This window comes from Natator depressus, chromosome 5, assembly GCF_965152275.1.
Source record: "Natator depressus isolate rNatDep1 chromosome 5, rNatDep2.hap1, whole genome shotgun sequence".
NCBI lineage: Eukaryota > Metazoa > Chordata > Testudines > Cheloniidae > Natator > Natator depressus.
Window position 1 is genome coordinate 130,969,434 of NC_134238.1, and position 7,620 is coordinate 130,977,053.

General features: G+C 49.0%; 1 long non-coding RNA gene across 1 annotated transcript in view; it reads left to right on the forward strand.

Moving 5' to 3' along the window:
- Positions 1 to 3,560, forward strand: part of LOC141987116 (uncharacterized) — a 99,297-nt gene extending 95,737 nt beyond the window's left edge. Inside the window, exons 4-5 of the long non-coding RNA XR_012639445.1 lie at positions 405 to 566; positions 3,498 to 3,560. This is a non-coding gene — a long non-coding RNA (uncharacterized LOC141987116). The remainder of the gene's footprint in view (positions 1 to 404; positions 567 to 3,497) is intronic.
- The last annotated feature ends 4,060 nt before the right edge of the window (positions 3,561 to 7,620 follow it).

The following is a 7,620-nucleotide window of genomic DNA, read 5'->3' on the forward strand; positions in this document are numbered from 1 at the left end:
CCTATAAAAGAAGCAGCTGTGTCTCTTGAACACGCCACGGAATGAGGAATGAGACGGCAATGTGGCAGGGGTAGAAGGAAGGGGCTATACAGTAGGCTACTTTCACCAGTTATGATGCTTAAACGCTGGACACAATTAGGGGCTGGGAATGGAGAACACTTAAAGAATTAAAGCAAGAGGCAGCTGTTGGTCTGTGGGGGTGACAGCCATGCAGTAATTTCAGAGCATTTATTTTACCATTCTCAGTCCTAGAGGTGAGATGAGGATAATTACAGTGCAGGGGGAAAGGAAATAAGTGGAACAAACGGTCTGAAGTGACCAAAGGGGCAGTAGGTTTGAGGTGCTGTGTTTTTGTGCAGACTCTGTCACAGTGGAATGTTCAGTCAGTTTTTTCTTTTTCCCAGCAGCAAGAGGTGAATGTCCTCGTCCCTGTTCCAGTCCAGAGAATAGGAATGGAAAAGGAAGATTCCTCCCCTGCGTGCATCCGTTAGAAAAGCGTGAAGGGATTGAAAGCAAGCCTGATGTCAAGAGGAAGGTTTGGAAAGGCTCATTGAAGCTTGTGGAAAGTAGGCACTTGAAAATGTTCAGGCACTGTTGAGAAGAGTGACCCTAGAGCAGTCTGTAGCCTTATACTGCGCTCAAGAAACAGAGTGTTGGCATCATGACATGCACGGGACCTTGTAAAAGACAGAGGGTGGTAGCCGAAGGCTTAACCCAAGGGGCGCTGGAACAGTTTGTTTAGTGGGGGCGCTGAGAGCCATTAAACCAAACTGTAAACCCCAGGTATGATGGAAACTACTGCAATCCCGGGGGTGCACCCCACAGCCCCTCTAGTTCCAGCACCTATGCCGCTGCTAAGGCTCCGTGTTTGCCACGGAGGTCGTGCAAGTCACGGCCAGCTGCTTGGGGGACACAGCGACCACCTGAACAGAAGTCTCAGGGGTGGCGGGAGCAGCTACAGTGCAGGGGCTCCCGGCAGCGATCCTGGAGCAGCCAGAACAGCAACTGGCCCTGAGGGTCCACCCCCCGGCAGTGGCCAGAGCCACCGCTGCCCGCCTGGGGCTTCCCTTCCACCCCCGCACCCCTGGCAGCAGCCAGAGCAGCCGCTGGTCACCTGGGGCTCCCCTCACCCCCCTACCAGTGGTGGCTGGATCGGCAGCAGGCCCCCCCCGGGGCTCTTCCCCACCCCTGCAGTGGCCGCAGTGGCAGCAGGCCCCCTGGGACTCCACCCCACCCCCCACAGCTAGTGCCATGGGCCCTCTGGGGCTCCCCCTACAGCTGGTGCCATGGTCTCCCTTCCTCCCACAGCACCCCCCTCACAGAACCACCCCCAAGATTCAATGAGGGGTATTTATGGTATAAGTCATGGACAGGTCACGGGCTGTGATTGTTTGTTATTTGCCCATGACCTGTCCATGACATTTACTAAAAATACCCGTGATTAAATTGTAGCCTTAACCATTGCATGTCATTCTGCTGCAGTTGTGTGAATCTATTTTCCGTGTACGCTATGCACTTGTAAAGACATCCATGGCGGGGTCAGTTGTGGTGACTGAACCCTGGACCACAGGATCTAAACAAATGAGCCGCTGCTGCTTTGAACTCTAGGATCAAGTCTCTTAGCTTGGACTCAGCACTAGACTCATAGACCTCCTTACATGGTCCAGCTACAAGAGGGGGATAAAACCCCCACACGGGGTTAGCTAACATGGATTCCACACTTCAAGACAACCTCTATCACTCTCAATTGCAACACATACAGGGCCAAATGCTGCTCTCAGTTGCACCAGTGCAACCCCAGTTACATCAATAGCAGCACTGTTTAAACGCCAACCCTGTTGAAGATGATGTTACTGAAATTAAAGGGTCTGAACTGAGTTCTGAGTTTGGCATATATTGTTGTCTGTCCCTACATCCAGCCTTGGCATTTATACTGCACTCATATAATAGCTAGGTATATGTTCCAAGGCACTGTACTTCACTGGGGTCTGTCTCCATTATTCATGTGGATTAAGTCAGTTAATTTATCTTGTCAATGAAATCAGCCCTCTTTATCATTGTCTTTACTCCAGTGGTCTAGTCAATGATTGCATAGGGTGTCATCCTGGCTCTCTCAGATATGTTTGGCTCACTCTTTATATACTCCTCATTTACCACTTGTTTCCTATTACTGCCTTTGGCAACTGGTTCTGTGATTCAGATTTGTGTTTTAAAGAAATTCTGTCAGAATTGGTGAAAGACTTTTCCGTTTCATAACTTCAGCTACCACCTTGCTTTTTTGGAGTTGTTAATGACCAGCTAGCTAATTGGGGTCCTTTGCTCCTCTCCTTAATAGTCACCAAAGTTTAGTAGCTTAGAGAGATTCTTCCAGTTTCAGCGTTCTTTTCTTAAAATGTGCAAACCAAATTGTTCAAGATAATTTATAATTCACATACTCTAGGTCTTCGGTTAGCATGGGTGCATGGCAATTTTGTTTTTCAATTTATTCCATTTCTCTGCTGTCTTTCTCACACTGTCTCAACCCCATCTAATTTTACCCCGAAGAGCATTCATCCTATCAGAGTTGTTCGAGGGGAGTTAATGTTTTATTTTTAGGACATAAGGACCTGCTGGAGAGGGAAAGGACACTTGACCTTACAACCTTGTGCCTTGTAATTTAATCTCATTCATACTTTCCTGCTTTCACTCTCAGTGTCTCTTCCCATAAAAACATCTTTGCTGTCTTTTATAGTCATTTATACTGCTTGCTATGATTTTACTTAATAATTTTATCTGCAGTAGGCCAGATTTTGCCCTCAGAGATACATATTGAGCTCCCTTTGACTTGTTTCCTGCTCTAGACAAAATGTATAGTGGCTACAGATAAAAAGCACTGAATGGCAGAGTGGCATGGATAGGGGCATGACACTAGGTCTAAAAAGACTTGGATCTACTCCCAGCTCTGCCATTAACCTCTCTGTGACCTTGGGCAAGACACTTCACCTTTCTGTGCCTCTTTCCCTACTATACAAATAAAAATTTGCTAACAAATGATCAGCAGTAACATCTGAGGCCTGGTCTACATTGGGGGGAGGGGAGGAAAGATCTAAGTTATGCAACTTCAGCTACGTGAATAACGTAGCTGAAGTTGATGTACTTAGATCTACTCGTCACGGTGTCTTCACTGCGGTGAGTCGACTGCTGCCACTCCCCCATCGACTCTGCCTGCGCCTCTCACGGCAGTGGAGTGCAGGAGTCGATGGGAGAGCTCTTGGGGGTCGATTTATCATGTCTACACTAGACCCAATAAGTTGACCCCCTCTGGATCAATAGCTGCCTGCCGATCCGGCAGGTAGTGTAGACATACCCTGAGATACAGCAATTATTTTTTATTCTACATGGACTTTCTCAATGTGGTAACCATTGTTAAATGTTGATGTTTTTGATGACTACTGTGATATATGCTGCTTGTATTTCCTATTTACTATTAACATTGAGCCGGATTCTTATAATCTCAGACAAGATGAATAGCTCCTTATTCCACAAGTGGTCCTGTTGGTTCAATGGAGCCGTAAATGGAAGAAGGTACCGTGCAACGTGACTAAGGGTATGTCTACACTACGGAATAAGGTCGAATTCATAGAAGTCGGTTTTTTAGAAATTGGTTTTATATATTCGAGTGTGTGTGTCCCCACAGAAAATGCTCTAAGTGCATTAACTCGGCGGAGTCCTTCCACAGTTCCGAGGCTAGAGTCGACTTCCGGAGCGTTGCACTGTGGGTAGCTATCCCACAGTTCCCGCAGTCTCCGCTGCTCATTGGAATTCTGGGTTGAGATCCCAATGCCTGATGGGGCTAAAACATTGTCGCGGGTGGTTCTGGGTACATATCGTCAGGCCCCCGTTCCCTCCCTCCCTCCGTGAAAGCAAGGGCAGACAATCGTTTCTCGCCTTTTTTCCTGAGTTACCTGTGCAGACGCCATACCTCGGCAAGCATGGAGCCCGCTCAGGTAACCATCACCGTATGTCTCCTGGGTCCTGGCAGACGCGGTACTGCATTGCTACACAGTAGCAGCAACCCATTGCCTTCTGGCAGCAGATGGTGCAATATGACTGGTAGCCATCATCGTCATGTCCGAGGTGCTCCTGGCCACGTTGGCCAGGAGCACCTGGGCAGACATGGGTGCAGGGACTACATTAGAAGTGACTTGACCAGGTCATTCTCTTTACTCCTGCAGTCAGTCCTGTTGAACCATCTTATGGTGAGCAGGCAGGCAATACGGATTGCTAGCAGTCGTACTGTACCATCTTCTGCCGGGAAGGCAAGAGATGAGGATGGATAGCAGTCATATTGCACCATCTTCTGCCGGGAAGGCAAGAGATGAGGATGGATAGCAGTCATATTGCACCATCTTCTGCCGGGAAGGCAAGAGATGAGGATGGATAGCAGTCATATTGCACCATCTTCTGCCGGGCAGGCAAGAGATGAGGATGGCTAGCAGTCGTATTGCACCATCTTCTGCCGAGCAGCCATGAGATGTGGATGGCATGCAGTCCTTCTGCACCGTCTGCTGCCAGCCAAAGATGTAAAAGATAGATGGAGTGGATCAAAACAAGAAATAGACCAGATTTGTTTTGTACTCATTTGCTTCCCCCCCTCCCCTGTCTAGGGGACTCATTCCTCTAGGTCACACTGCAGTCACTCACAGAGAAGGTGCAGCGAGGTAAATCTAGCCATGTATCAATCAGAGGCCAGACTAACCTCCTTGTTCCAATAAGAACAATAACTTAGGTGCACCATTTCTTATTGGAACCCTCCGTGAAGTCCTGCCTGAAATACTCCTTGATGTAAAGCCACCCCCTTTGTTGATTTTAGCTCCCTGAAGCCAACCCTGTAAGCCGTGTCGTCAGTCGCCCCTCCCTCCATCAGAGCAACGGCAAACAATCGTTCCGTGCCTTTTTTCTGTGTGGACGCCATACCAAGGCAAGCATGGAGGCCGCTCAGCTCACTTTGGCAATTAGGAGCACATTAAACACCACACGCATTATTCAGCAGTATATGCAGCACCAGAACCTGGCAGAGCGATACCGGGCGAGGAGGCGACGTCAGCGTGGTCACGTGAGTGATCAGGACATGGATACAGATTTCTCTGAAAGCATGGGCCCTGCCAATGCATGCATCATGGTGCTAATGGGGCAGGTTCATGCTGTGGAACGCCGATTCTGGGCTCGGGAAACAAGCACAGACTGGTGGGACCGCATAGTATTGCAGGTCTGGGACGATTCCCAGTGGCTGCGAAACTTTCGCATGCGTAAGGGCACTTTCATGGAACTTTGTGACTTGCTTTCCCCTGCCCTGAAGCGCATGAATACCAAGATGAGAGCAGCCCTCACAGTTGAGAAGCGAGTGGTGATAGCCCTGTGGAAGCTTGCAACGCCAGACAGATACCGGTCAGTTGGGAATCAATTTGGAGTGGGCAAATCTACTGTTGGGGCTGCTGTGATGCAAGTAGCCCACGCAATCAAAGATCTGCTGATATCAAGGGTAGTGACCCTGGGAAATGTGCAGGTCATAGTGGATGGCTTTGCTGCAATGGGATTCCCTAACTGTGGTGGGGCCATAGACGGAACCCATATCCCTATCTTGGCACCGGAGCACCAAGCCGGCGAGTACATAAACCGCAAGGGGTACTTTTCAATAGTGCTGCAAGCTCTGGTGGATCACAAGGGACGTTTCACCAACATCAACGTGGGATGGCTGGGAAAGGTACATGACGCTCACATCTTCAGGAACTCTGGTCTGTTTCAAAAGCTGCAGGAAGGGACTTTATTCCCAGACCAGAAAATAACTGTTGGGGACGTTGAAATGCCTATATATATCCTTGGGGACCCAGACTACCCCTTAATGCCATGGCTCATGAAGCCGTACACAGGCAGCCTGGACAGTAGTCAGGAGCTGTTCAACTACAGGCTGAGCAAGTGCAGAATGGTGGTAGAATGTGCATTTGGATGTTTGAAGGCGCGCTGGCGCAGTTTACTGACTCGCTTAGACCTCAGCGAAACCAATATTCCCACTGTTATTACTGCTTGCTGTGTGCTCCACAATATCTGTGAGAGTAAGGGGGAGACATTTAAGGTGGGGTGGGAGGTTGAGGCAAATCGTCTGGCTGCTGGTTACGCGCAGCCAGACACCCAGGCAGTTAGAAGAGCACAGGAGGGCGCGGTACGCATCAGAGAAGCTTTGAAAACCAGTTTCATGACTGGCCAGGCTACGGTGTGAAAGTTCTGTTTGTTTCTCCTTGATGAAACCCCCCGCCCCTTGGTTCACTCTACTTCCCTGCAAGCTAACCACCCTCCCCTCCTCCCTTTAATCATTGCTTGCAGAGGCAATAAAGTCATTGTTGCTTCACATTCATGCATTCTTTATTCATTCATCACACAAATAGGGGGATGACTACCAAGGTAGCCCAGGAGGGGTGGTGGAGGAGGGAAGGAAAATGCCACACAGCACTTTAAAAGTTTACAACTTTAAAATTTATTGAATGCCAGCCTTCTTTTTTTTGGGCAATCCTCTGTGGTGGAGTGGCTGGTTGGCCGGTGGCCCCCCCACCGCTTTCTTGGGCGTCTGGGTGTGGAAGCTATGGAACTTGGGGAGGAGGGCGGTTGGTTACACAGGGGCTGTAGTGGCAGTCTGTGCTCCAGATGCCTTTGCTGCAGCTCAACCATACACTGGAGCATACTGGTTTGGTCCTCCAGCAGCCTCAGCATTGAATCCTGCCTCCTCTCATCACGCTGCCGCCACATTTGAGCTTCAGCCCTGTCTTCAGCCCACCACTTACTCTCTTCAGCCTGCCACTTACTCTCTTCAGCCTGCCACCTCTCCTCCCGGTCATTTTGTGCTTTCCTGCACTCTGACATTATTTGCTTCCACGCATTTGTCTGTGCTCTGTCAGTGTGGGAGGACAGCATGAGCTCAGAGAACATTTCATCATGAGTGCATTTTTTTTCTTTCTAATCTTCACTAGCCTCTGGGAAGGAGAAGATCCTATGATCATTGAAACACATGCAGCTGGTGGAGAAAAAAGAAGGGACAGCGGTATTTAAAAAGACACATTTTATAAAACAGTGGCTACAGTCTTTCAGGGTAAACCTTGCTGTTAACATTACATACATAGCACATGTGCTTTCGTTACAAGGTCGCATTTTGCCTCCCCCCACCGCGTGGCTACCCCCTCAACCCTCCCCGCTCCCCGTGGCTAACAGCGGGGAACTTTTCTGTTCAGCCACAGGCAAACAGCTCAGCAGGAACGGGCTCCTCTGAATGTCCCCTGAAGAAAAGCACCCTATTTCAACCAGGTGACCATGAATGATATCACTCTCCTGAGGATAACACAGAGAGATAAAGAACGGATGTTGTTTGAACGCCAGCAAACATACACTGCAATGCTTTGTTGTACAATGATTCCCGAGTACGTGTTACTGGCCTGGAGTGGTAAAGTGTCCTACCATGAAGGATGCAATAAGGCTGCCCTCCCCAGAAACCTTTTGCAAAGGCTTTGGGAGTACATCCAGGAGAGCCGCGAATGCCAGGGCAAATTAATCCTTTCACATGCTTGCTTTTAAACCATGTATAGTATTTTAAAA